Source organism: Pungitius pungitius, unplaced genomic scaffold (assembly GCF_949316345.1).
Source record: "Pungitius pungitius unplaced genomic scaffold, fPunPun2.1 scaffold_28, whole genome shotgun sequence".
Lineage (NCBI taxonomy): Eukaryota > Metazoa > Chordata > Actinopteri > Perciformes > Gasterosteidae > Pungitius > Pungitius pungitius.
Window position 1 is genome coordinate 286,271 of NW_026909895.1, and position 23,800 is coordinate 310,070.

The window sequence follows — 23,800 nt, forward strand, 5'->3', positions numbered from 1 at the left end:
ATTGTAAAAAAAAATTCACATTGTAGAAGAGATGCAATAGGAAGAAGATGAAAGGTGGCTTACGTCCATACCATCGTCAGGCCATTTGAGGTGGCGGGGACTGCAATGGCCATTCACCGATTGGCTGGGACTCCTGGGCGGGTGTTCTCTAGTCCATCCAATTTTCGGCATGGGATGTCACAGCCTTCTTTGCATACCCTTATTTAACCCACACAAAGATGCCAACGGCAGGCGTGTCATAATTCATTGACGCATTATAAAGGATTAGGAAAAAGATAAAAAGCAGCTTACGGCCATACCTCTCTGGTTCCGCCCGATCTCGTCTGATCTCGGAAGCTAAGCAGAGCAGGGCCTGGTTAGTACCTGGATGGAAGACCGCCTGGGAATCCCAGGTGCCGTAAGCTTTTTCACTTCTCTCTCCGAAAGCCGCCGGGCGCCGCAGATTGTACACCTGTTTTAACGTTGGATATGAAAGGAAATTAGACAATATTATCCAAAATGATTCCGTTTCATGATTGCTAAATTAGTGTTGGTCAACATTTACCATTGGCATACTGTTGTTTGTAATTTAGCCGTTGAAATACAGGTGCTAACCCAACATGTTAGAATTGCCAGTGAAGAAAAGTAAAGTTACCTTCAGGCTTTAGGAACCTCTCTTGCCAATGCTAAGAACTGCTTCAATTTTAGAAAAAGAAACTTCTGATTATCTTTGACACGTTTTAAAGGATTAGGAAAAAGATGAAAAGCAGCTTACGGCCATACCTCTCTGGTTCCGCCCGATCTCGTCTGATCTCGGAAGCTAAGCAGAGCAGGGCCTGGTTAGTACCTGGATGGAAGACCGCCTGGGAATCCCAGGTGCCGTAAGCTTTTTCACTTCTCTCTGAAAGCTGCAGAGCGCCGCAGATTGTACACCTGTTTTAACGTTGGATATGAAAGGAAATTAGACAATATTATCCAAAATGATTCCGTTTCATGATTGCTAAATTAGTGTTGGTCAACATTTACGATTGGCATACTGTTGTTTGTAATTTAGCCGTTGAAATACAGGTGCTAACCCAACATGTTAGAATTGCCAGTGAAGAAAAGTAAAGTTACCTTCAGGCTTTAGGAACCTCTCTTGCCAATGCTAAGAACTGCTTCAATTTTAGAAAAAGAAACTTCTGATTATCTTTGACACGTTTTAAAGGATTAGGAAAAAGATGAAAAGCAGCTTACGTCCATACCTCTCTGGTTCCGCCCGATCTCGTCTGTTCTCGGAAGCTAAGCAGAGCAGGGCCTGGTTAGTACCTGGATGGAAGACCGCCTGGGAATCCCAGGTGCCGTAAGCTTTTTCACTTCTCTCACCGAAAGCCGCCGAGCGCCGCAGATTGTACACCTACAAATTACAAAAAGTATATCACATTGTTGAAGAGATGCATGTTTAGTGTTGTTTTAACGTTGGATATGAAAGGCAATTAGACAATATTATCCAAAATGATTCCGTTTCATGATTGCTAAATTAGTGTTGGTCAACATTTACCATTGGCATACTGTTGTTTGTAATTTAGCCGTTGAAATACAGGTGCTAACCCAACATGTTAGAATTGCCAGTGAAGAAAAGTAAAGTTACCTTCAGGCTTTAGGAACCTCTCTTGCCAATGCTAAGAACTGCTTCAATTTTAGAAAAAGAAACTTCTGATTATCTTTGACACGTTTTAAAGGATTAGGAAAAAGATGAAAAGCAGCTTACGTCCATACCTCTCTGGTTCCGCCCGATCTCGTCTGATCTCGGAAGCTAAGCAGAGCAGGGCCTGGTTAGTACCTGGATGGAAGACCGCCTGGGAATCCCAGGTGCCGTAAGCTTTTTAACTTCTCTCTCTGAAAGCCGCCCAGCGCCGTAGATTGTACACCTACACAATTGTAAAAAAAAATTCACATTGTAGAAGAGATGCAATAGGAAGAAGATGAAAGGTGGCTTACGTCCATACCATCGTCAGGCCATTTGAGGTGGCGGGGACTGCAATGGCCATTCACCGATTGGCTGGGACTCCTGGGCGGGTCTTCTCTAGTCCATCCAATTTTCGGCATGGGATGTCACAGCCTTCTTTGCATACCCTTATTTAACCCACACAAAGATGCCAACGGCAGGCGTGTCATAATTCATTGACGCATTATAAAGGATTAGGAAAAAGATAAAAAGCAGCTTACGGCCATACCTCTCTGGTTCCGCCCGATCTCGTCTGATCTCGGAAGCTAAGCAGAGCAGGGCCTGGTTAGTACCTGGATGGAAGACCGCCTGGGAATCCCAGGTGCCGTAAGCTTTTTACCTTCTCTCACCGAAAGCCGCCGAGCGCCGCAGATTGTACACCTACAAATTACAAAAAGTATATCACATTGTTGAAGAGATGCATGTTTAGTGTTGTTTTAACGTTGGATATGAAAGGCAATTAGACAATATTATCCAAAATGATTCCGTTTCATGGTTGCTAAATTAGTGTTGATCAACATTTAACAATTGGCATACTTTTGTTTGTAATTTAGCCGTTGAAATACAGGTGCTAACCCAACATGTTAGAATTGCCAGTGAAGAAAAGTAAAGTTACCTTCAGGCTTTAGAAACCTCTCTTGCCAATCCTAAGAACTGCTTCAATTTTAGAAAAAGAAACTCTTCTGATTATCTTTGACGCATTATAAAGGATTAGGAAAAAGATAAAAAGCAGCTTACGGCCATACCTCTCTGGTTCCGCCCGATCTCGTCTGATCTCGGAAGCTAAGCAGAGCAGGGCCTGGTTAGTACCTGGATGGAAGACCGCCTAGGGAATCCCAGGTGCCGTAAGCTTTTTCACTTCTCTCTGAAAGCTGCAGAGCGCCGCAGATTGTACACCTACAAATTACAAAAAGTATATCACATTGTTGAAGAGATGCATGTTTAGTGTTGTTTTAACGTTGGATATGAAAGGAAATTAGACAATATTATCCAAAATGATTCCGTTTCATGATTGCTAAATTAGTGTTGATCAACATTTTACGATTGGCATACTATTGTTTGTAATTTAGCCGTTGAAATACAGGTGCTAACCAAACATGTTAGATTTACCAGTGAAGAAAAGTAAAGTTCCCTTCAGGTTTTAGGAACCTCTCTTGCCAATGCTAAGAACTGCTTCAATTTTAGAAAAAGAAACTTCTGATTATCTTTGACACGTTTTAAAGGATTAGGAAAAAGATAAAAAGCAGCTTACAGCCATACCTCTCTGGTTCCGCCCGATCTCGTCTGATCTCGGAAGCTAAGCAGAGCGGGGCCTGGTTAGTACCTGGATGGAAGACCGCCTGGGAATCCCAGGTGCCGTAAGCTTTTTCACTTCTCTCACCGAAAGCCGCCGAGCGCCGCAGATTGTACACCTACAAATTACAAAAAGTATATCACATTGTTGAAGAGATGCATGTTTAGTGTTGTTTTAACGTTGGATATGAAAGGCAATTAGACAATATTATCCAAAATGATTCCGTTTCATGGTTGCTAAATTAGTGTTGATCAACATTTAACAATTGGCATACTTTTGTTTGTAATTTAGCCGTTGAAATACAGGTGCTAACCCAACATGTTAGAATTGCCAGTGAAGAAAAGTAAAGTTACCTTCAGGTTTTAGAAACCTCTCTTGCCAATGCTAAGAACTGCTTCAATTTTAGAAAAAGAAACTTCTGATTATCTTTGACACGTTTTAAAGGATTAGGAAAAAGATGAAAAGCAGCTTACGGCCATACCTCTCTGGTTCCGCCCGATCTCGTCTGATCTCGGAAGCTAAGCAGAGCAGGGCCTGGTTAGTACCTGGATGGAAGACCGCCTGGGAATCCCAGGTGCCGTAAGCTTTTTAACTTCTCTCTCTGAAAGCCGCCCAGCGCCGTAGATTGTACACCTACACAATTGTAAAAAAAAATTCACATTGTAGAAGAGATGCAATAGGAAGAAGATGAAAGGTGGCTTACGTCCATACCATCGTCAGGCCATTTGAGGTGGCGGGGACTGCAATGGCCATTCACCGATTGGCTGGGACTCCTGGGCGGGTCTTCTCTAGTCCATCCAATTTTCGGCATGGGATGTCACAGCCTTCTTTGCATACCCTTATTTAACCCACACAAAGATGCCAACGGCAGGCGTGTCATAATTCATTGACGCATTATAAAGGATTAGGAAAAAGATAAAAAGCAGCTTACGGCCATACCTCTCTGGTTCCGCCCGATCTCGTCTGATCTCGGAAGCTAAGCAGAGCAGGGCCTGGTTAGTACCTGGATGGAAGACCGCCTGGGAATCCCAGGTGCCGTAAGCTTTTTCACTTCTCTCTCCGAAAGCCGCCGAGCGCCGCAGATTGTACACCTGTTTTAACGTTGGATATGAAAGGAAATTAGACAATATTATCCAAAATGATTCCGTTTCATGATTGCTAAATTAGTGTTGGTCAACATTTACCATTGGCATACTGTTGTTTGTAATTTAGCCGTTGAAATACAGGTGCTAACCCAACATGTTAGAATTGCCAGTGAAGAAAAGTAAAGTTACCTTCAGGCTTTAGGAACCTCTCTTGCCAATGCTAAGAACTGCTTCAATTTTAGAAAAAGAAACTTCTGATTATCTTTGACACGTTTTAAAGGATTAGGAAAAAGATGAAAAGCAGCTTACGGCCATACCTCTCTGGTTCCGCCCGATCTCGTCTGATCTCGGAAGCTAAGCAGAGCAGGGCCTGGTTAGTACCTGGATGGAAGACCGCCTGGGAATCCCAGGTGCCGTAAGCTTTTTAACTTCTCTCTCTGAAAGCCGCCCAGCGCCGTAGATTGTACACCTACACAATTGTAAAAAAAAATTCACATTGTAGAAGAGATGCAATAGGAAGAAGATGAAAGGTGGCTTACGTCCATACCATCGTCAGGCCATTTGAGGTGGCGGGGACTGCAATGGCCATTCACCGATTGGCTGGGACTCCTGGGCGGGTGTTCTCTAGTCCATCCAATTTTCGGCATGGGATGTCACAGCCTTCTTTGCATACCCTTATTTAACCCACACAAAGATGCCAACGGCAGGCGTGTCATAATTCATTGACGCATTATAAAGGATTAGGAAAAAGATAAAAAGCAGCTTACGGCCATACCTCTCTGGTTCCGCCCGATCTCGTCTGATCTCGGAAGCTAAGCAGAGCAGGGCCTGGTTAGTACCTGGATGGAAGACCGCCTGGGAATCCCAGGTGCCGTAAGCTTTTTCACTTCTCTCTCCGAAAGCCGCCGGGCGCCGCAGATTGTACACCTGTTTTAACGTTGGATATGAAAGGAAATTAGACAATATTATCCAAAATGATTCCGTTTCATGATTGCTAAATTAGTGTTGGTCAACATTTACCATTGGCATACTGTTGTTTGTAATTTAGCCGTTGAAATACAGGTGCTAACCCAACATGTTAGAATTGCCAGTGAAGAAAAGTAAAGTTACCTTCAGGCTTTAGGAACCTCTCTTGCCAATGCTAAGAACTGCTTCAATTTTAGAAAAAGAAACTTCTGATTATCTTTGACACGTTTTAAAGGATTAGGAAAAAGATGAAAAGCAGCTTACGTCCATACCTCTCTGGTTCCGCCCAATCTCGTCTGATCTCGGAAGCTAAGCAGAGCAGGGCCTGGTTAGTACCTGGATGGAAGACCGCCTGGGAATCCCAGGTGCCGTAAGCTTTTTCACTTCTCTCTCCGAAAGCCGCCGAGCGCCGCAGATTGTACACCTGTTTTAACGTTGGATATGAAAGGAAATTAGACAATATTATCCAAAATGATTCCGTTTCATGATTGCTAAATTAGTGTTGGTCAACATTTACCATTGGCATACTGTTGTTTGTAATTTAGCCGTTGAAATACAGGTGCTAACCCAACATGTTAGAATTGCCAGTGAAGAAAAGTAAAGTTACCTTCAGGCTTTAGGAACCTCTCTTGCCAATGCTAAGAACTGCTTCAATTTTAGAAAAAGAAACTTCTGATTATCTTTGACACGTTTTAAAGGATTAGGAAAAAGATGAAAAGCAGCTTACGGCCATACCTCTCTGGTTCCGCCCGATCTCGTCTGATCTCGGAAGCTAAGCAGAGCAGGGCCTGGTTAGTACCTGGATGGAAGACCGCCTGGGAATCCCAGGTGCCGTAAGCTTTTTAACTTCTCTCTCTGAAAGCCGCCCAGCGCCGTAGATTGTACACCTACACAATTGTAAAAAAAAATTCACATTGTAGAAGAGATGCAATAGGAAGAAGATGAAAGGTGGCTTACGTCCATACCATCGTCAGGCCATTTGAGGTGGCGGGGACTGCAATGGCCATTCACCGATTGGCTGGGACTCCTGGGCGGGTGTTCTCTAGTCCATCCAATTTTCGGCATGGGATGTCACAGCCTTCTTTGCATACCCTTATTTAACCCACACAAAGATGCCAACGGCAGGCGTGTCATAATTCATTGACGCATTATAAAGGATTAGGAAAAAGATAAAAAGCAGCTTACGGCCATACCTCTCTGGTTCCGCCCGATCTCGTCTGATCTCGGAAGCTAAGCAGAGCAGGGCCTGGTTAGTACCTGGATGGAAGACCGCCTGGGAATCCCAGGTGCCGTAAGCTTTTTCACTTCTCTCTCCGAAAGCCGCCGGGCGCCGCAGATTGTACACCTGTTTTAACGTTGGATATGAAAGGAAATTAGACAATATTATCCAAAATGATTCCGTTTCATGATTGCTAAATTAGTGTTGGTCAACATTTACCATTGGCATACTGTTGTTTGTAATTTAGCCGTTGAAATACAGGTGCTAACCCAACATGTTAGAATTGCCAGTGAAGAAAAGTAAAGTTACCTTCAGGCTTTAGGAACCTCTCTTGCCAATGCTAAGAACTGCTTCAATTTTAGAAAAAGAAACTTCTGATTATCTTTGACACGTTTTAAAGGATTAGGAAAAAGATGAAAAGCAGCTTACGTCCATACCTCTCTGGTTCCGCCCAATCTCGTCTGATCTCGGAAGCTAAGCAGAGCAGGGCCTGGTTAGTACCTGGATGGAAGACCGCCTGGGAATCCCAGGTGCCGTAAGCTTTTTCACTTCTCTCTCTGAAAGCCGCCCAGCGCCGTAGATTGTACACCTACACAATTGTAAAAAAAAATTCACATTGTAGAAGAGATGCAATAGGAAGAAGATGAAAGGTGGCTTACGTCCATACCATCGTCAGGCCATTTGAGGTGGCGGGGACTGCAATGGCCATTCACCGATTGGCTGGGACTCCTGGGCGGGTCTTCTCTAGTCCATCCAATTTTCGCCATAGGATGTCACAGCCTTCTTTGCATACCCTTATTTAACCCACACAAAGATGCCAACGGCAGGCGTGACATAATTTTTTGACGCATTATAAAGGATTAGGAAAAAGATAAAAAGCAGCTTACGGCCATACCTCTCTGGTTCCGCCCGATCTCGTCTGATCTCGGATGCTAAGCAGAGCAGGGCCTGGTTAGTACCTGGATGGAAGACCGCCTGGGAATCCCAGGTGCCGTAAGCTTTTTCACTTCTCTCACCGAAAGCCGCCGAGCGCCGCAGATTGTACACCTACAAATTACAAAAAGTATATCACATTGTTGAAGAGATGCATGTTTAGTGTTGTTTTAACGTTGGATATGAAAGGAAATTAGACAATATTATCCAAAATGATTCCGTTTCATGATTGCTAAATTAGTGTTGATCAACATTTTACGATTGGCATACTATTGTTTGTAATTTAGCCGTTGAAATACAGGTGCTAACCAAACATGTTAGATTTACCAGTGAAGAAAAGTAAAGTTCCCTTCAGGTTTTAGGAACCTCTCTTGCCAATGCTAAGAACTGCTTCAATTTTAGAAAAAGAAACTTCTGATTATCTTTGACACGTTTTAAAGGATTAGGAAAAAGATAAAAAGCAGCTTACAGCCATACCTCTCTGGTTCCGCCCGATCTCGTCTGATCTCGGAAGCTAAGCAGAGCGGGGCCTGGTTAGTACCTGGATGGAAGACAGCCTGGGAATCCCAGGTGCCGTAAGCTTTTTCACTTCTCTCACCGAAAGCCGCCGAGCGCCGCAGATTGTACACCTACAAATTACAAAAAGTATATCACATTGTTGAAGAGATGCATGTTTAGTGTTGTTTTAACGTTGGATATGAAAGGCAATTAGACAATATTATCCAAAATGATTCCGTTTCATGGTTGCTAAATTAGTGTTGATCAACATTTAACAATTGGCATACTTTTGTTTGTAATTTAGCCGTTGAAATACAGGTGCTAACCCAACATGTTAGAATTGCCAGTGAAGAAAAGTAAAGTTACCTTCAGGTTTTAGAAACCTCTCTTGCCAATGCTAAGAACTGCTTCAATTTTAGAAAAAGAAACTTCTGATTATCTTTGACACGTTTTAAAGGATTAGGAAAAAGATGAAAAGCAGCTTACGGCCATACCTCTCTGGTTCCGCCCGATCTCGTCTGATCTCGGAAGCTAAGCAGAGCAGGGCCTGGTTAGTACCTGGATGGAAGACCGCCTGGGAATCCCAGGTGCCGTAAGCTTTTTAACTTCTCTCTCTGAAAGCCGCCCAGCGCCGTAGATTGTACACCTACACAATTGTAAAAAAAAATTCACATTGTAGAAGAGATGCAATAGGAAGAAGATGAAAGGTGGCTTACGTCCATACCATCGTCAGGCCATTTGAGGTGGCGGGGACTGCAATGGCCATTCACCGATTGGCTGGGACTCCTGGGCGGGTCTTCTCTAGTCCATCCAATTTTCGGCATGGGATGTCACAGCCTTCTTTGCATACCCTTATTTAACCCACACAAAGATGCCAACGGCAGGCGTGTCATAATTCATTGACGCATTATAAAGGATTAGGAAAAAGATAAAAAGCAGCTTACGGCCATACCTCTCTGGTTCCGCCCGATCTCGTCTGATCTCGGAAGCTAAGCAGAGCAGGGCCTGGTTAGTACCTGGATGGAAGACCGCCTGGGAATCCCAGGTGCCGTAAGCTTTTTCACTTCTCTCTCCGAAAGCCGCCGAGCGCCGCAGATTGTACACCTGTTTTAACGTTGGATATGAAAGGAAATTAGACAATATTATCCAAAATGATTCCGTTTCATGATTGCTAAATTAGTGTTGGTCAACATTTACCATTGGCATACTGTTGTTTGTAATTTAGCCGTTGAAATACAGGTGCTAACCCAACATGTTAGAATTGCCAGTGAAGAAAAGTAAAGTTACCTTCAGGCTTTAGGAACCTCTCTTGCCAATGCTAAGAACTGCTTCAATTTTAGAAAAAGAAACTTCTGATTATCTTTGACACGTTTTAAAGGATTAGGAAAAAGATGAAAAGCAGCTTACGGCCATACCTCTCTGGTTCCGCCCGATCTCGTCTGATCTCGGAAGCTAAGCAGAGCAGGGCCTGGTTAGTACCTGGATGGAAGACCGCCTGGGAATCCCAGGTGCCGTAAGCTTTTTAACTTCTCTCTCTGAAAGCCGCCCAGCGCCGTAGATTGTACACCTACACAATTGTAAAAAAAAATTCACATTGTAGAAGAGATGCAATAGGAAGAAGATGAAAGGTGGCTTACGTCCATACCATCGTCAGGCCATTTGAGGTGGCGGGGACTGCAATGGCCATTCACCGATTGGCTGGGACTCCTGGGCGGGTCTTCTCTAGTCCATCCAATTTTCGGCATGGGATGTCACAGCCTTCTTTGCATACCCTTATTTAACCCACACAAAGATGCCAACGGCAGGCGTGTCATAATTCATTGACGCATTATAAAGGATTAGGAAAAAGATAAAAAGCAGCTTACGGCCATACCTCTCTGGTTCCGCCCGATCTCGTCTGATCTCGGAAGCTAAGCAGAGCAGGGCCTGGTTAGTACCTGGATGGAAGACCGCCTGGGAATCCCAGGTGCCGTAAGCTTTTTACCTTCTCTCACCGAAAGCCGCCGAGCGCCGCAGATTGTACACCTACAAATTACAAAAAGTATATCACATTGTTGAAGAGATGCATGTTTAGTGTTGTTTTAACGTTGGATATGAAAGGCAATTAGACAATATTATCCAAAATGATTCCGTTTCATGGTTGCTAAATTAGTGTTGATCAACATTTAACAATTGGCATACTTTTGTTTGTAATTTAGCCGTTGAAATACAGGTGCTAACCCAACATGTTAGAATTGCCAGTGAAGAAAAGTAAAGTTACCTTCAGGTTTTAGAAACCTCTCTTGCCAATCCTAAGAACTGCTTCAATTTTAGAAAAAGAAACTCTTCTGATTATCTTTGACGCATTATAAAGGATTAGGAAAAAGATTAAAAGCAGCTTACGGCCATACCTCTCTGGTTCCGCCCGATCTCGTCTGATCTCGGATGCTAAGCAGAGCAGGGCCTGGTTAGTACCTGGATGGAAGACCGCCTGGGAATCCCAGGTGCCGTAAGCTTTTTCACTTCTCTCACCGAAAGCCGCCGAGCGCCGCAGATTGTACACCTACAAATTACAAAAAGTATATCACATTGTTGAAGAGATGCATGTTTAGTGTTGTTTTAACGTTGGATATGAAAGGAAATTAGACAATATTATCCAAAATGATTCCGTTTCATGATTGCTAAATTAGTGTTGATCAACATTTTACGATTGGCATACTATTGTTTGTAATTTAGCCGTTGAAATACAGGTGCTAACCAAACATGTTAGATTTACCAGTGAAGAAAAGTAAAGTTCCCTTCAGGTTTTAGGAACCTCTCTTGCCAATGCTAAGAACTGCTTCAATTTTAGAAAAAGAAACTTCTGATTATCTTTGACACGTTTTAAAGGATTAGGAAAAAGATAAAAAGCAGCTTACAGCCATACCTCTCTGGTTCCGCCCGATCTCGTCTGATCTCGGAAGCTAAGCAGAGCAGGGCCTGGTTAGTACCTGGATGGAAGACCGCCTGGGAATCCCAGGTGCCGTAAGCTTTTTCACTTCTCTCTCCGAAAGCCGCCGAGCGCCGCAGATTGTACACCTGTTTTAACGTTGGATATGAAAGGAAATTAGACAATATTATCCAAAATGATTCCGTTTCATGATTGCTAAATTAGTGTTGATCAACATTTTACGATTGGCATACTATTGTTTGTAATTTAGCCGTTGAAATACAGGTGCTAACCAAACATGTTAGATTTACCAGTGAAGAAAAGTAAAGTTCCCTTCAGGTTTTAGGAACCTCTCTTGCCAATGCTAAGAACTGCTTCAATTTTAGAAAAAGAAACTTCTGATTATCTTTGACACGTTTTAAAGGATTAGGAAAAAGATAAAATGCAGCTTACAGCCATACCTCTCTGGTTCCGCCCGATCTCGTCTGATCTCGGAAGCTAAGCAGAGCGGGGCCTGGTTAGTACCTGGATGGAAGACAGCCTGGGAATCCCAGGTGCCGTAAGCTTTTTCACTTCTCTCACCGAAAGCCGCCGAGCGCCGCAGATTGTACACCTACAAATTACAAAAAGTATATCACATTGTTGAAGAGATGCATGTTTAGTGTTGTTTTAACGTTGGATATGAAAGGCAATTAGACAATATTATCCAAAATGATTCCGTTTCATGGTTGCTAAATTAGTGTTGATCAACATTTAACAATTGGCATACTTTTGTTTGTAATTTAGCCGTTGAAATACAGGTGCTAACCCAACATGTTAGAATTGCCAGTGAAGAAAAGTAAAGTTACCTTCAGGTTTTAGAAACCTCTCTTGCCAATGCTAAGAACTGCTTCAATTTTAGAAAAAGAAACTTCTGATTATCTTTGACACGTTTTAAAGGATTAGGAAAAAGATGAAAAGCAGCTTACGGCCATACCTCTCTGGTTCCGCCCGATCTCGTCTGATCTCGGAAGCTAAGCAGAGCAGGGCCTGGTTAGTACCTGGATGGAAGACCGCCTGGGAATCCCAGGTGCCGTAAGCTTTTTAACTTCTCTCTCTGAAAGCCGCCCAGCGCCGTAGATTGTACACCTACACAATTGTAAAAAAAAATTCACATTGTAGAAGAGATGCAATAGGAAGAAGATGAAAGGTGGCTTACGTCCATACCATCGTCAGGCCATTTGAGGTGGCGGGGACTGCAATGGCCATTCACCGATTGGCTGGGACTCCTGGGCGGGTCTTCTCTAGTCCATCCAATTTTCGGCATGGGATGTCACAGCCTTCTTTGCATACCCTTATTTAACCCACACAAAGATGCCAACGGCAGGCGTGTCATAATTCATTGACGCATTATAAAGGATTAGGAAAAAGATAAAAAGCAGCTTACGGCCATACCTCTCTGGTTCCGCCCGATCTCGTCTGATCTCGGAAGCTAAGCAGAGCAGGGCCTGGTTAGTACGTGGATGGAAGACCGCCTGGGAATCCCAGGTGCCGTAAGCTTTTTCACTTCTCTCTCCGAAAGCCGCCGAGCGCCGCAGATTGTACACCTGTTTTAACGTTGGATATGAAAGGAAATTAGACAATATTATCCAAAATGATTCCGTTTCATGATTGCTAAATTAGTGTTGGTCAACATTTACCATTGGCATACTGTTGTTTGTAATTTAGCCGTTGAAATACAGGTGCTAACCCAACATGTTAGAATTGCCAGTGAAGAAAAGTAAAGTTACCTTCAGGCTTTAGGAACCTCTCTTGCCAATGCTAAGAACTGCTTCAATTTTAGAAAAAGAAACTTCTGATTATCTTTGACACGTTTTAAAGGATTAGGAAAAAGATGAAAAGCAGCTTACGGCCATACCTCTCTGGTTCCGCCCGATCTCGTCTGATCTCGGAAGCTAAGCAGAGCAGGGCCTGGTTAGTACCTGGATGGAAGACCGCCTGGGAATCCCAGGTGCCGTAAGCTTTTTAACTTCTCTCTCTGAAAGCCGCCCAGCGCCGTAGATTGTACACCTACACAATTGTAAAAAAAAAATTCACATTGTAGAAGAGATGCAATAGGAAGAAGATGAAAGGTGGCTTACGTCCATACCATCGTCAGGCCATTTGAGGTGGCGGGGACTGCAATGGCCATTCACCGATTGGCTGGGACTCCTGGGCGGGTCTTCTCTAGTCCATCCAATTTTCGGCATGGGATGTCACAGCCTTCTTTGCATACCCTTATTTAACCCACACAAAGATGCCAACGGCAGGCGTGTCATAATTCATTGACGCATTATAAAGGATTAGGAAAAAAATAAAAAGCAGCTTACGGCCATACCTCTCTGGTTCCGCCCGATCTCGTCTGATCTCGGAAGCTAAGCAGAGCAGGGCCTGGTTAGTACCTGGATGGAAGACCGCCTGGGAATCCCAGGTGCCGTAAGCTTTTTCACTTCTCTCTCCGAAAGCCGCCGAGCGCCGCAGATTGTACACCTGTTTTAACGTTGGATATGAAAGGAAATTAGACAATATTATCCAAAATGATTCCGTTTCATGATTGCTAAATTAGTGTTGGTCAACATTTACCATTGGCATACTGTTGTTTGTAATTTAGCCGTTGAAATACAGGTGCTAACCCAACATGTTAGAATTGCCAGTGAAGAAAAGTAAAGTTACCTTCAGGCTTTAGGAACCTCTCTTGCCAATGCTAAGAACTGCTTCAATTTTAGAAAAAGAAACTTCTGATTATCTTTGACACGTTTTAAAGGATTAGGAAAAAGATGAAAAGCAGCTTACGGCCATACCTCTCTGGTTCCGCCCGATCTCGTCTGATCTCGGAAGCTAAGCAGAGCAGGGCCTGGTTAGTACCTGGATGGAAGACCGCCTGGGAATCCCAGGTGCCGTAAGCTTTTTAACTTCTCTCTCTGAAAGCCGCCCAGCGCCGTAGATTGTACACCTACACAATTGTAAAAAAAAATTCACATTGTAGAAGAGATGCAATAGGAAGAAGATGAAAGGTGGCTTACGTCCATACCATCGTCAGGCCATTTGAGGTGGCGGGGACTGCAATGGCCATTCACCGATTGGCTGGGACTCCTGGGCGGGTCTTCTCTAGTCCATCCAATTTTCGGCTTGGGATGTCACAGCCTTCTTTGCATACCCTTATTTAACCCACACAAAGATGCCAACGGCTGGCGTGTCATAATTCATTGACGCATTATAAAGGATTAGGAAAAAGATAAAAAGCAGCTTACGGCCATACCTCTCTGGTTCCGCCCGATCTCGTCTGATCTCGGAAGCTAAGCAGAGCAGGGCCTGGTTAGTACCTGGATGGAAGACCGCCTGGGAATCCCAGGTGCCGTAAGCTTTTTCACTTCTCTCTCCGAAAGCCGCCGAGCGCCGCAGATTGTACACCTGTTTTAACGTTGGATATGAAAGGAAATTAGACAATATTATCCAAAATGATTCCGTTTCATGATTGCTAAATTAGTGTTGGTCAACATTTACCATTGGCATACTGTTGTTTGTAATTTAGCCGTTGAAATACAGGTGCTAACCCAACATGTTAGAATTGCCAGTGAAGAAAAGTAAAGTTACCTTCAGGCTTTAGGAACCTCTCTTGCCAATGCTAAGAACTGCTTCAATTTTAGAAAAAGAAACTTCTGATTATCTTTGACACGTTTTAAAGGATTAGGAAAAAGATGAAAAGCAGCTTACGGCCATACCTCTCTGGTTCCGCCCGATCTCGTCTGATCTCGGAAGCTAAGCAGAGCAGGGCCTGGTTAGTACCTGGATGGAAGACCGCCTGGGAATCCCAGGTGCCGTAAGCTTTTTAACTTCTCTCTCTGAAAGCCGCCCAGCGCCGTAGATTGTACACCTACACAATTGTAAAAAAAAATTCACATTGTAGAAGAGATGCAATAGGAAGAAGATGAAAGGTGGCTTACGTCCATACCATCGTCAGGCCATTTGAGGTGGCGGGGACTGCAATGGCCATTCACCGATTGGCTGGGACTCCTGGGCGGGTCTTCTCTAGTCCATCCAATTTTCGGCATGGGATGTCACAGCCTTCTTTGCATACCCTTATTTAACCCACACAAAGATGCCAACGGCAGGCGTGTCATAATTCATTGACGCATTATAAAGGATTAGGAAAAAGATAAAAAGCAGCTTACGGCCATACCTCTCTGGTTCCGCCCGATCTCGTCTGATCTCGGAAGCTAAGCAGAGCAGGGCCTGGTTAGTACCTGGATGGAAGACCGCCTGGGAATCCCAGGTGCCGTAAGCTTTTTCACTTCTCTCTCCGAAAGCCGCCGAGCGCCGCAGATTGTACACCTGTTTTAACGTTGGATATGAAAGGAAATTAGACAATATTATCCAAAATGATTCCGTTTCATGATTGCTAAATTAGTGTTGGTCAACATTTACCATTGGCATACTGTTGTTTGTAATTTAGCCGTTGAAATACAGGTGCTAACCCAACATGTTAGAATTGCCAGTGAAGAAAAGTAAAGTTACCTTCAGGCTTTAGGAACCTCTCTTGCCAATGCTAAGAACTGCTTCAATTTTAGAAAAAGAAACTTCTGATTATCTTTGACACGTTTTAAAGGATTAGGAAAAAGATGAAAAGCAGCTTACGGCCATACCTCTCTGGTTCCGCCCGATCTCGTCTGATCTCGGAAGCTAAGCAGAGCAGGGCCTGGTTAGTACCTGGATGGAAGACCGCCTGGGAATCCCAGGTGCCGTAAGCTTTTTAACTTCTCTCTCTGAAAGCCGCCCAGCGCCGTAGATTGTACACCTACACAATTGTAAAAAAAAATTCACATTGTAGAAGAGATGCAATAGGAAGAAGATGAAAGGTGGCTTACGTCCATACCATCGTCAGGCCATTTGAGGTGGCGGGGACTGCAATGGCCATTCACCGATTGGCTGGGACTCCTGGGCGGGTCTTCTCTAGTCCATCCAATTTTCGGCATGGGATGTCACAGCCTTCTTTGCATACCCTTATTTAACCCACACAAAGATGCCAACGGCAGGCGTGTCATAATTCATTGACGCATTATAAAGGATTAGGAAAAAGATAAAAAGCAGCTTACGGCCATACCTCTCTGGTTCCGCCCGATCTCGTCTGATCTCGGAAGCTAAGCAGAGCAGGGCCTGGTTAGTACCTGGATGGAAGACCGCCTGGGAATCCCAGGTGCCGTAAGCTTTTTCACTTCTCTCTCCGAAAGCCGCCGAGCGCCGCAGATTGTACACCTGTTTTAACGTTGGATATGAAAGGAAATTAGACAATATTATCCAAAATGATTCCGTTTCATGATTGCTAAATTAGTGTTGGTCAACATTTACCATTGGCATACTGTTGTTTGTAATTTAGCCGTTGAAATACAGGTGCTAACCCAACATGTTAGAATTGCCAGTGAAGAAAAGTAAAGTTACCTTCAGGCTTTAGGAACCTCTCTTGCCAATGCTAAGAACTGCTTCAATTTTAGAAAAAGAAACTTCTGATTATCTTTGACACGTTTTAAAGGATTAGGAAAAAGATGAAAAGCAGCTCACGTCCATACCTCTCTGGTTCCGCCCGATCTCGTCTGATCTCGGAAGCTAAGCAGAGCAGGGCCTGGTTAGTACCTGGATGGAAGACCGCCTGGGAATCCCAGGTGCCGTAAGCTTTTTAACTTCTCTCTCTGAAAGCCGCCCAGCGCCGTAGATTGTACACCTACACAATTGTAAAAAAAAATTCACATTGTAGAAGAGATGCAATAGGAAGAAGATGAAAGGTGGCTTACGTCCATACCATCGTCAGGCCATTTGAGGTGGCGGGGACTGCAATGGCCATTCACCGATTGGCTGGGACTCCTGGGCGGGTCTTCTCTAGTCCATCCAATTTTCGGCATGGGATGTCACAGCCTTCTTTGCATACCCTTATTTAACCCACACAAAGATGCCAACGGCAGGCGTGTCATAATTCATTGACGCATTATAAAGGATTAGGAAAAAGATAAAAAGCAGCTTACGGCCATACCTCTCTGGTTCCGCCCGATCTCGTCTGATCTCGGAAGCTAAGCAGAGCAGGGCCTGGTTAGTACCTGGATGGAAGACCGCCTGGGAATCCCAGGTGCCGTAAGCTTTTTACCTTCTCTCACCGAAAGCCGCCGAGCGCCGCAGATTGTACACCTACAAATTACAAAAAGTATATCACATTGTTGAAGAGATGCATGTTTAGTGTTGTTTTAACGTTGGATATGAAAGGCAATTAGACAATATTATCCAAAATGATTCCGTTTCATGGTTGCTAAATTAGTGTTGATCAACATTTAACAATTGGCATACTTTTGTTTGTAATTTAGCCGTTGAAATACAGGTGCTAACCCAACATGTTAGAATTGCCAGTGAAGAAAAGTAAAGTTACCTTCAGGTTTTAGAAACCTCTCTTGCCAATCCTAAGAACTGCTTCAATTTTAGAAAAAGAAACTCTTCTGATTATCTTTGACGCATTATAAAGGATTAGGAAAAAGATTAAAAGCAGCTTACGGCCATACCTCTCTGGTTCCGCCCGATCTCGTCTGATCTCGGATGCTAAGCAGAGCAGGGCCTGGTTAGTACCTGGATGGAAGACCGCCTGGGAATCCCAGGTGCCGTAAGCTTTTTCACTTCTCTCACCGAAAGCCGCCGAGCGCCGCAGATTGTACACCTACAAATTACAAAAAGTATATCACATTGTTGAAGAGATGCATGTTTAGTGTTGTTTTAACGTTGGATATGAAAGGAAATTAGACAATATTATCCAAAATGATTCCGTTTCATGATTGCTAAATTAGTGTTGATCAACATTTTACGATTGGCATACTATTGTTTGTAATTTAGCCGTTGAAATACAGGTGCTAACCAAACATGTTAGATTTACCAGTGAAGAAAAGTAAAGTTCCCTTCAGGTTTTAGGAACCTCTCTTGCCAATGCTAAGAACTGCTTCAATTTTAGAAAAAGAAACTTCTGATTATCTTTGACACGTTTTAAAGGATTAGGAAAAAGATAAAAAGCAGCTTACAGCCATACCTCTCTGGTTCCGCCCGATCTCGTCTGATCTCGGAAGCTAAGCAGAGCGGGGCCTGGTTAGTACCTGGATGGAAGACCGCCTGGGAATCCCAGGTGCCGTAAGCTTTTTCACTTCTCTCACCGAAAGCCGCCGAGCGCCGCAGATTGTACACCTACAAATTACAAAAAGTATATCACATTGTTGAAGAGATGCATGTTTAGTGTTGTTTTAACGTTGGATATGAAAGGCAATTAGACAATATTATCCAAAATGATTCCGTTTCATGGTTGCTAAATTAGTGTTGATCAACATTTAACAATTGGCATACTTTTGTTTGTAATTTAGCCGTTGAAATACAGGTGCTAACCCAACATGTTAGAATTGCCAGTGAAGAAAAGTAAAGTTACCTTCAGGTTTTAGAAACCTCTCTTGCCAATGCTAAGAACTGCTTCAATTTTAGAAAAAGAAACTTCTGATTATCTTTGACACGTTTTAAAGGATTAGGAAAAAGATGAAAAGCAGCTTACGGCCATACCTCTCTGGTTCCGCCCGATCTCGTCTGATCTCGGAAGCTAAGCAGAGCAGGGCCTGGTTAGTACCTGGATGGAAGACCGCCTGGGAATCCCAGGTGCCGTAAGCTTTTTAACTTCTCTCTCTGAAAGCCGCCCAGCGCCGTAGATTGTACACCTACACAATTGTAAAAAAAAATTCACATTGTAGAAGAGATGCAATAGGAAGAAGATGAAAGGTGGCTTACGTCCATACCATCGTCAGGCCATTTGAGGTGGCGGGGACTGCAATGGCCATTCACCGATTGGCTGGGACTCCTGGGCGGGTCTTCTCTAGTCCATCCAATTTTCGGCATGGGATGTCACAGCCTTCTTTGCATACCCTTATTTAACCCACACAAAGATGCCAACGGCAGGCGTGTCATAATTCATTGACGCATTATAAAGGATTAGGAAAAAGATAAAAAGCAGCTTACGGCCATACCTCTCTGGTTCCGCCCGATCTCGTCTGATCTCGGAAGCTAAGCAGAGCAGGGCCTGGTTAGTACCTGGATGGAAGACCGCCTGGGAATCCCAGGTGCCGTAAGCTTTTTCACTTCTCTCTCCGAAAGCCGCCGAGCGCCGCAGATTGTACACCTGTTTTAACGTTGGATATGAAAGGAAATTAGACAATATTATCCAAAATGATTCCGTTTCATGATTGCTAAATTAGTGTTGGTCAACATTTACCATTGGCATACTGTTGTTTGTAATTTAGCCGTTGAAATACAGGTGCTAACCCAACATGTTAGAATTGCCAGTGAAGAAAAGTAAAGTTACCTTCAGGCTTTAGGAACCTCTCTTGCCAATGCTAAGAACTGCTTCAATTTTAGAAAAAGAAACTTCTGATTATCTTTGACACGTTTTAAAGGATTAGGAAAAAGATGAAAAGCAGCTTACGGCCATACCTCTCTGGTTCCGCCCGATCTCGTCTGATCTCGGAAGCTAAGCAGAGCAGGGCCTGGTTAGTACCTGGATGGAAGACCGCCTGGGAATCCCAGGTGCCGTAAGCTTTTTAACTTCTCTCTCTGAAAGCCGCCCAGCGCCGTAGATTGTACACCTACACAATTGTAAAAAAAAATTCACATTGTAGAAGAGATGCAATAGGAAGAAGATGAAAGGTGGCTTACGTCCATACCATCGTCAGGCCATTTGAGGTGGCGGGGACTGCAATGGCCATTCACCGATTGGCTGGGACTCCTGGGCGGGTCTTCTCTAGTCCATCCAATTTTCGGCTTGGGATGTCACAGCCTTCTTTGCATACCCTTATTTAACCCACACAAAGATGCCAACGGCTGGCGTGTCATAATTCATTGACGCATTATAAAGGATTAGGAAAAAGATAAAAAGCAGCTTACGGCCATACCTCTCTGGTTCCGCCCGATCTCGTCTGATCTCGGAAGCTAAGCAGAGCAGGGCCTGGTTAGTACCTGGATGGAAGACCGCCTGGGAATCCCAGGTGCCGTAAGCTTTTTCACTTCTCTCTCCGAAAGCCGCCGAGCGCCGCAGATTGTACACCTGTTTTAACGTTGGATATGAAAGGAAATTAGACAATATTATCCAAAATGATTCCGTTTCATGATTGCTAAATTAGTGTTGGTCAACATTTACGATTGGCATACTGTTGTTTGTAATTTAGCCGTTGAAATACAGGTGCTAACCCAACATGTTAGAATTGCCAGTGAAGAAAAGTAAAGTTACCTTCAGGCTTTAGGAACCTCTCTTGCCAATGCTAAGAACTGCTTCAATTTTAGAAAAAGAAACTTCTGATTATCTTTGACACGTTTTAAAGGATTAGGAAAAAGATGAAAAGCAGCTTACGTCCATACCTCTCTGGTTCCGCCCGATCTCGTCTGTTCTCGGAAGCTAAGCAGAGCAGGGCCTGGTTAGTACCTGGATGGAAGACCGCCTGGGAATCCCAGGTGCCGTAAGCTTTTTCACTTCTCTCTCCGAAAGCCGCCGAGCGCCGCAGATTGTACACCTGTTTTAACGTTGGATATGAAAGGAAATTAGACAATATTATCCAAAATGATTCCGTTTCATGGTTGCTAAATTAGTGTTGATCAACATTTAACAATTGGCATACTTTTGTTTGTAATTTAGCCGTTGAAATACAGGTGCTAACCCAACATGTTAGAATTGCCAGTGAAGAAAAGTAAAGTTACCTTCAGGTTTTAGAAACCTCTCTTGCCAATGCTAAGAACTGCTTCAATTTTAGAAAAAGAAACTTCTGATTATCTTTGACACGTTTTAAAGGATTAGGAAAAAGATGAAAAGCAGCTTACGGCCATACCTCTCTGGTTCCGCCCGATCTCGTCTGATCTCGGAAGCTAAGCAGAGCAGGGCCTGGTTAGTACCTGGATGGAAGACCGCCTGGGAATCCCAGGTGCCGTAAGCTTTTTAACTTCTCTCTCTGAAAGCCGCCCAGCGCCGTAGATTGTACACCTACACAATTGTAAAAAAAAATTCACATTGTAGAAGAGATGCAATAGGAAGAAGATGAAAGGTGGCTTACGTCCATACCATCGTCAGGCCATTTGAGGTGGCGGGGACTGCAATGGCCATTCACCGATTGGCTGGGACTCCTGGGCGGGTCTTCTCTAGTCCATCCAATTTTCGGCATGGGATGTCACAGCCTTCTTTGCATACCCTTATTTAACCCACACAAAGATGCCAACGGCAGGCGTGTCATAATTCATTGACGCATTATAAAGGATTAGGAAAAAGATAAAAAGCAGCTTACGGCCATACCTCTCTGGTTCCGCCCGATCTCGTCTGATCTCGGAAGCTAAGCAGAGCAGGGCCTGGTTAGTACCTGGATGGAAGACCGCCTGGGAATCCCAGGTGCCGTAAGCTTTTTCACTTCTCTCTCCGAAAGCCGCCGAGCGCCGCAGATTGTACACCTGTTTTAACGTTGGATATGAAAGGAAATTAGACAATATTATCCAAAATGATTCCGTTTCATGATTGCTAAATTAGTGTTGGTCAACATTTACCATTGGCATACTGTTGTTTGTAATTTAGCCGTTGAAATACAGGTGCTAACCCAACATGTTAGAATTGCCAGTGAAGAAAAGTAAAGTTACCTTCAGGCTTTAGGAACCTCTCTTGCCAATGCTAAGAACTGCTTCAATTTTAGAAAAAGAAACTTCTGATTATCTTTGACACGTTTTAAAGGATTAGGAAAAAGATGAAAAGCAGCTTACGGCCATACCTCTCTGGTTCCGCCCGATCTCGTCTGATCTCGGAAGCTAAGCAGAGCAGGGCCTGGTTAGTACCTGGATGGAAGACCGCCTGGGAATCCCAGGTGCCGTAAGCTTTTTAACTTCTCTCTCTGAAAGCCGCCCAGCGCCGTAGATTGTACACCTACACAATTGTAAAAAAAAATTCACATTGTAGAAGAGATGCAATAGGAAGAAGATGAAAGGTGGCTTACGTCCATACCATCGTCAGGCCATTTGAGGTGGCGGGGACTGCAATGGCCATTCACCGATTGGCTGGGACTCCTGGGCGGGTCTTCTCTAGTCCATCCAATTTTCGGCTTGGGATGTCACAGCCTTCTTTGCATACCCTTATTTAACCCACACAAAGATGCCAACGGCTGGCGTGTCATAATTCATTGACGCATTATAAAGGATTAGGAAAAAGATAAAAAGCAGCTTACGGCCATACCTCTCTGGTTCCGCCCGATCTCGTCTGATCTCGGAAGCTAAGCAGAGCAGGGCCTGGTTAGTACCTGGATGGAAGACCGCCTGGGAATCCCAGGTGCCGTAAGCTTTTTCACTTCTCTCTCCGAAAGCCGCCGAGCGCCGCAGATTGTACACCTGTTTTAACGTTGGATATGAAAGGAAATTAGACAATATTATCCAAAATGATTCCGTTTCATGATTGCTAAATTAGTGTTGGTCAACATTTACGATTGGCATACTGTTGTTTGTAATTTAGCCGTTGAAATACAGGTGCTAACCCAACATGTTAGAATTGCCAGTGAAGAAAAGTAAAGTTACCTTCAGGCTTTAGGAACCTCTCTTGCCAATGCTAAGAACTGCTTCAATTTTAGAAAAAGAAACTTCTGATTATCTTTGACACGTTTTAAAGGATTAGGAAAAAGATGAAAAGCAGCTTACGTCCATACCTCTCTGGTTCCGCCCGATCTCGTCTGTTCTCGGAAGCTAAGCAGAGCAGGGCCTGGTTAGTACCTGGATGGAAGACCGCCTGGGAATCCCAGGTGCCGTAAGCTTTTTCACTTCTCTCTCCGAAAGCCGCCGAGCGCCGCAGATTGTACACCTGTTTTAACGTTGGATATGAAAGGAAATTAGACAATATTATCCAAAATGATTCCGTTTCATGATTGCTAAATTAGTGTTGGTCAACATTTACGATTGGCATACTGTTGTTTGTAATTTAGCCGTTGAAATACAGGTGCTAACCCAACATGTTAGAATTGCCAGTGAAGAAAAGTAAAGTTACCTTCAGGCTTTAGGAACCTCTCTTGCCAATGCTAAGAACTGCTTCAATTTTAGAAAAAGAAACTTCTGATTATCTTTGACACGTTTTAAAGGATTAGGAAAAAGATGAAAAGCAGCTTACGTCCATACCTCTCTGGTTCCGCCCGATCTCGTCTGTTCTCGGAAGCTAAGCAGAGCAGGGCCTGGTTAGTACCTGGATGGAAGACCGCCTGGGAACCCCAGGTGCCGTAAGCTTTTTCACTTCTCTCTCTGAAAGCCGCCCAGCGCCGTAAATTGTACACCTACACAATTGTAAAAAAAATTTCACATTGTAGAAGAGATGCAATAGGAAGAAGATGAAAGGTGGCTTACGTCCGTACCATCGTCAGGCCATTTGAGGTGGCGGGGACTGCAATGGCCATTCACCGATTGGCTGGGACTCCTGGGCGGGTCTTCTCTAGTCCATCCAATTTTCGGCTTGGGATGTCACAGCCTTCTTTGCATACCCTTATTTAACCCACACAAAGATGCCAACGGCTGGCGTGTCATAATTCATTGACGCATTATAAAGGATTAGGAAAAAGATAAAAAGCAGCTTACGGCCATACCTCTCTGGTTCCGCCCGATCTCGTCTGATCTCGGAAGCTAAGCAGAGCAGGGCCTGGTTAGTACCTGGATGGAAGACCGCCTGGGAATCCCAGGTGCCGTAAGCTTTTTCACTTCTCTCTGAAAGCTGCAGAGCGCCGCAGATTGTACACCTGTTTTAACGTTGGATATGAAAGGAAATTAGACAATATTATCCAAAATGATTCCGTTTCATGATTGCTAAATTAGTGTTGGTCAACATTTACGATTGGCATACTGTTGTTTGTAATTTAGCCGT

General features: G+C 43.9%; 48 non-coding genes and 2 pseudogenes across 48 annotated transcripts; all 50 read left to right on the plus strand.

Moving 5' to 3' along the window:
• The first annotated feature begins 285 nt into the window (after positions 1-285).
• Positions 286-404, plus strand: LOC134122600 (5S ribosomal RNA). The gene has a single exon (XR_009954124.1). It is a non-coding gene; the product is annotated as a 5S ribosomal RNA (ribosomal RNA).
• A 344-nt stretch (positions 405-748) lies between these two features.
• On the plus strand, positions 749-867 carry LOC134122601 (5S ribosomal RNA). The gene has a single exon (XR_009954125.1). It is a non-coding gene; the product is annotated as a 5S ribosomal RNA (ribosomal RNA).
• A 342-nt stretch (positions 868-1,209) lies between these two features.
• LOC134122156 (5S ribosomal RNA) lies at positions 1,210-1,328 on the plus strand. Its single transcript, XR_009953697.1, has one exon. It is a non-coding gene; the product is annotated as a 5S ribosomal RNA (ribosomal RNA).
• A 395-nt stretch (positions 1,329-1,723) lies between these two features.
• Positions 1,724-1,842, plus strand: LOC134121686 (5S ribosomal RNA). Its single transcript, XR_009953227.1, has one exon. It is a non-coding gene; the product is annotated as a 5S ribosomal RNA (ribosomal RNA).
• Positions 1,843-2,181: 339 nt separating this feature from the next.
• LOC134122603 (5S ribosomal RNA) lies at positions 2,182-2,300 on the plus strand. The gene has a single exon (XR_009954127.1). It is a non-coding gene; the product is annotated as a 5S ribosomal RNA (ribosomal RNA).
• A 398-nt stretch (positions 2,301-2,698) lies between these two features.
• LOC134122088 (5S ribosomal RNA) lies at positions 2,699-2,818 on the plus strand. The gene has a single exon (XR_009953629.1). It is a non-coding gene; the product is annotated as a 5S ribosomal RNA (ribosomal RNA).
• Positions 2,819-3,212: 394 nt separating this feature from the next.
• Positions 3,213-3,331, plus strand: LOC134122007 (5S ribosomal RNA). The gene has a single exon (XR_009953548.1). It is a non-coding gene; the product is annotated as a 5S ribosomal RNA (ribosomal RNA).
• Positions 3,332-3,727: 396 nt separating this feature from the next.
• LOC134122604 (5S ribosomal RNA) lies at positions 3,728-3,846 on the plus strand. The gene has a single exon (XR_009954128.1). It is a non-coding gene; the product is annotated as a 5S ribosomal RNA (ribosomal RNA).
• A 339-nt stretch (positions 3,847-4,185) lies between these two features.
• LOC134122605 (5S ribosomal RNA) lies at positions 4,186-4,304 on the plus strand. The gene has a single exon (XR_009954129.1). It is a non-coding gene; the product is annotated as a 5S ribosomal RNA (ribosomal RNA).
• Positions 4,305-4,648: 344 nt separating this feature from the next.
• LOC134122606 (5S ribosomal RNA) lies at positions 4,649-4,767 on the plus strand. The gene has a single exon (XR_009954130.1). It is a non-coding gene; the product is annotated as a 5S ribosomal RNA (ribosomal RNA).
• Positions 4,768-5,106: 339 nt separating this feature from the next.
• Positions 5,107-5,225, plus strand: LOC134122607 (5S ribosomal RNA). The gene has a single exon (XR_009954131.1). It is a non-coding gene; the product is annotated as a 5S ribosomal RNA (ribosomal RNA).
• A 344-nt stretch (positions 5,226-5,569) lies between these two features.
• LOC134122354 (5S ribosomal RNA) lies at positions 5,570-5,688 on the plus strand. Its single transcript, XR_009953894.1, has one exon. It is a non-coding gene; the product is annotated as a 5S ribosomal RNA (ribosomal RNA).
• Positions 5,689-6,032: 344 nt separating this feature from the next.
• LOC134122609 (5S ribosomal RNA) lies at positions 6,033-6,151 on the plus strand. Its single transcript, XR_009954133.1, has one exon. It is a non-coding gene; the product is annotated as a 5S ribosomal RNA (ribosomal RNA).
• A 339-nt stretch (positions 6,152-6,490) lies between these two features.
• On the plus strand, positions 6,491-6,609 carry LOC134122610 (5S ribosomal RNA). Its single transcript, XR_009954134.1, has one exon. It is a non-coding gene; the product is annotated as a 5S ribosomal RNA (ribosomal RNA).
• A 344-nt stretch (positions 6,610-6,953) lies between these two features.
• LOC134122355 (5S ribosomal RNA) lies at positions 6,954-7,072 on the plus strand. The gene has a single exon (XR_009953895.1). It is a non-coding gene; the product is annotated as a 5S ribosomal RNA (ribosomal RNA).
• Positions 7,073-7,411: 339 nt separating this feature from the next.
• Positions 7,412-7,530, plus strand: LOC134121563 (5S ribosomal RNA). Its single transcript, XR_009953104.1, has one exon. It is a non-coding gene; the product is annotated as a 5S ribosomal RNA (ribosomal RNA).
• Positions 7,531-7,926: 396 nt separating this feature from the next.
• LOC134122421 (5S ribosomal RNA) lies at positions 7,927-8,045 on the plus strand (annotated as a pseudogene).
• A 396-nt stretch (positions 8,046-8,441) lies between these two features.
• On the plus strand, positions 8,442-8,560 carry LOC134122611 (5S ribosomal RNA). Its single transcript, XR_009954135.1, has one exon. It is a non-coding gene; the product is annotated as a 5S ribosomal RNA (ribosomal RNA).
• Positions 8,561-8,899: 339 nt separating this feature from the next.
• On the plus strand, positions 8,900-9,018 carry LOC134122612 (5S ribosomal RNA). The gene has a single exon (XR_009954136.1). It is a non-coding gene; the product is annotated as a 5S ribosomal RNA (ribosomal RNA).
• A 344-nt stretch (positions 9,019-9,362) lies between these two features.
• Positions 9,363-9,481, plus strand: LOC134122613 (5S ribosomal RNA). The gene has a single exon (XR_009954137.1). It is a non-coding gene; the product is annotated as a 5S ribosomal RNA (ribosomal RNA).
• A 339-nt stretch (positions 9,482-9,820) lies between these two features.
• Positions 9,821-9,939, plus strand: LOC134122614 (5S ribosomal RNA). The gene has a single exon (XR_009954138.1). It is a non-coding gene; the product is annotated as a 5S ribosomal RNA (ribosomal RNA).
• A 398-nt stretch (positions 9,940-10,337) lies between these two features.
• Positions 10,338-10,456, plus strand: LOC134121564 (5S ribosomal RNA). The gene has a single exon (XR_009953105.1). It is a non-coding gene; the product is annotated as a 5S ribosomal RNA (ribosomal RNA).
• A 396-nt stretch (positions 10,457-10,852) lies between these two features.
• On the plus strand, positions 10,853-10,971 carry LOC134121871 (5S ribosomal RNA). The gene has a single exon (XR_009953412.1). It is a non-coding gene; the product is annotated as a 5S ribosomal RNA (ribosomal RNA).
• A 345-nt stretch (positions 10,972-11,316) lies between these two features.
• LOC134122422 (5S ribosomal RNA) lies at positions 11,317-11,435 on the plus strand (annotated as a pseudogene).
• Positions 11,436-11,831: 396 nt separating this feature from the next.
• Positions 11,832-11,950, plus strand: LOC134122615 (5S ribosomal RNA). The gene has a single exon (XR_009954139.1). It is a non-coding gene; the product is annotated as a 5S ribosomal RNA (ribosomal RNA).
• A 339-nt stretch (positions 11,951-12,289) lies between these two features.
• Positions 12,290-12,408, plus strand: LOC134121540 (5S ribosomal RNA). The gene has a single exon (XR_009953081.1). It is a non-coding gene; the product is annotated as a 5S ribosomal RNA (ribosomal RNA).
• A 344-nt stretch (positions 12,409-12,752) lies between these two features.
• Positions 12,753-12,871, plus strand: LOC134122616 (5S ribosomal RNA). Its single transcript, XR_009954140.1, has one exon. It is a non-coding gene; the product is annotated as a 5S ribosomal RNA (ribosomal RNA).
• Positions 12,872-13,211: 340 nt separating this feature from the next.
• On the plus strand, positions 13,212-13,330 carry LOC134122617 (5S ribosomal RNA). Its single transcript, XR_009954141.1, has one exon. It is a non-coding gene; the product is annotated as a 5S ribosomal RNA (ribosomal RNA).
• A 344-nt stretch (positions 13,331-13,674) lies between these two features.
• Positions 13,675-13,793, plus strand: LOC134122618 (5S ribosomal RNA). The gene has a single exon (XR_009954142.1). It is a non-coding gene; the product is annotated as a 5S ribosomal RNA (ribosomal RNA).
• Positions 13,794-14,132: 339 nt separating this feature from the next.
• On the plus strand, positions 14,133-14,251 carry LOC134122620 (5S ribosomal RNA). Its single transcript, XR_009954144.1, has one exon. It is a non-coding gene; the product is annotated as a 5S ribosomal RNA (ribosomal RNA).
• A 344-nt stretch (positions 14,252-14,595) lies between these two features.
• LOC134122621 (5S ribosomal RNA) lies at positions 14,596-14,714 on the plus strand. Its single transcript, XR_009954145.1, has one exon. It is a non-coding gene; the product is annotated as a 5S ribosomal RNA (ribosomal RNA).
• A 339-nt stretch (positions 14,715-15,053) lies between these two features.
• Positions 15,054-15,172, plus strand: LOC134122622 (5S ribosomal RNA). The gene has a single exon (XR_009954146.1). It is a non-coding gene; the product is annotated as a 5S ribosomal RNA (ribosomal RNA).
• A 344-nt stretch (positions 15,173-15,516) lies between these two features.
• On the plus strand, positions 15,517-15,635 carry LOC134122623 (5S ribosomal RNA). Its single transcript, XR_009954147.1, has one exon. It is a non-coding gene; the product is annotated as a 5S ribosomal RNA (ribosomal RNA).
• Positions 15,636-15,974: 339 nt separating this feature from the next.
• On the plus strand, positions 15,975-16,093 carry LOC134122624 (5S ribosomal RNA). The gene has a single exon (XR_009954148.1). It is a non-coding gene; the product is annotated as a 5S ribosomal RNA (ribosomal RNA).
• A 344-nt stretch (positions 16,094-16,437) lies between these two features.
• Positions 16,438-16,556, plus strand: LOC134122095 (5S ribosomal RNA). The gene has a single exon (XR_009953636.1). It is a non-coding gene; the product is annotated as a 5S ribosomal RNA (ribosomal RNA).
• Positions 16,557-16,895: 339 nt separating this feature from the next.
• Positions 16,896-17,014, plus strand: LOC134122625 (5S ribosomal RNA). The gene has a single exon (XR_009954149.1). It is a non-coding gene; the product is annotated as a 5S ribosomal RNA (ribosomal RNA).
• A 398-nt stretch (positions 17,015-17,412) lies between these two features.
• LOC134121565 (5S ribosomal RNA) lies at positions 17,413-17,531 on the plus strand. The gene has a single exon (XR_009953106.1). It is a non-coding gene; the product is annotated as a 5S ribosomal RNA (ribosomal RNA).
• A 396-nt stretch (positions 17,532-17,927) lies between these two features.
• On the plus strand, positions 17,928-18,046 carry LOC134122008 (5S ribosomal RNA). Its single transcript, XR_009953549.1, has one exon. It is a non-coding gene; the product is annotated as a 5S ribosomal RNA (ribosomal RNA).
• Positions 18,047-18,442: 396 nt separating this feature from the next.
• On the plus strand, positions 18,443-18,561 carry LOC134122626 (5S ribosomal RNA). Its single transcript, XR_009954150.1, has one exon. It is a non-coding gene; the product is annotated as a 5S ribosomal RNA (ribosomal RNA).
• Positions 18,562-18,900: 339 nt separating this feature from the next.
• On the plus strand, positions 18,901-19,019 carry LOC134122627 (5S ribosomal RNA). Its single transcript, XR_009954151.1, has one exon. It is a non-coding gene; the product is annotated as a 5S ribosomal RNA (ribosomal RNA).
• A 344-nt stretch (positions 19,020-19,363) lies between these two features.
• On the plus strand, positions 19,364-19,482 carry LOC134122628 (5S ribosomal RNA). Its single transcript, XR_009954152.1, has one exon. It is a non-coding gene; the product is annotated as a 5S ribosomal RNA (ribosomal RNA).
• A 339-nt stretch (positions 19,483-19,821) lies between these two features.
• Positions 19,822-19,940, plus strand: LOC134122629 (5S ribosomal RNA). The gene has a single exon (XR_009954153.1). It is a non-coding gene; the product is annotated as a 5S ribosomal RNA (ribosomal RNA).
• Positions 19,941-20,284: 344 nt separating this feature from the next.
• Positions 20,285-20,403, plus strand: LOC134122158 (5S ribosomal RNA). The gene has a single exon (XR_009953699.1). It is a non-coding gene; the product is annotated as a 5S ribosomal RNA (ribosomal RNA).
• Positions 20,404-20,748: 345 nt separating this feature from the next.
• On the plus strand, positions 20,749-20,867 carry LOC134122632 (5S ribosomal RNA). The gene has a single exon (XR_009954155.1). It is a non-coding gene; the product is annotated as a 5S ribosomal RNA (ribosomal RNA).
• A 339-nt stretch (positions 20,868-21,206) lies between these two features.
• LOC134122633 (5S ribosomal RNA) lies at positions 21,207-21,325 on the plus strand. The gene has a single exon (XR_009954156.1). It is a non-coding gene; the product is annotated as a 5S ribosomal RNA (ribosomal RNA).
• Positions 21,326-21,669: 344 nt separating this feature from the next.
• On the plus strand, positions 21,670-21,788 carry LOC134122634 (5S ribosomal RNA). Its single transcript, XR_009954157.1, has one exon. It is a non-coding gene; the product is annotated as a 5S ribosomal RNA (ribosomal RNA).
• A 339-nt stretch (positions 21,789-22,127) lies between these two features.
• LOC134122635 (5S ribosomal RNA) lies at positions 22,128-22,246 on the plus strand. Its single transcript, XR_009954158.1, has one exon. It is a non-coding gene; the product is annotated as a 5S ribosomal RNA (ribosomal RNA).
• A 344-nt stretch (positions 22,247-22,590) lies between these two features.
• On the plus strand, positions 22,591-22,709 carry LOC134122159 (5S ribosomal RNA). Its single transcript, XR_009953700.1, has one exon. It is a non-coding gene; the product is annotated as a 5S ribosomal RNA (ribosomal RNA).
• A 344-nt stretch (positions 22,710-23,053) lies between these two features.
• LOC134122304 (5S ribosomal RNA) lies at positions 23,054-23,172 on the plus strand. The gene has a single exon (XR_009953844.1). It is a non-coding gene; the product is annotated as a 5S ribosomal RNA (ribosomal RNA).
• A 339-nt stretch (positions 23,173-23,511) lies between these two features.
• On the plus strand, positions 23,512-23,630 carry LOC134122636 (5S ribosomal RNA). Its single transcript, XR_009954159.1, has one exon. It is a non-coding gene; the product is annotated as a 5S ribosomal RNA (ribosomal RNA).
• The last annotated feature ends 170 nt before the right edge of the window (positions 23,631-23,800 follow it).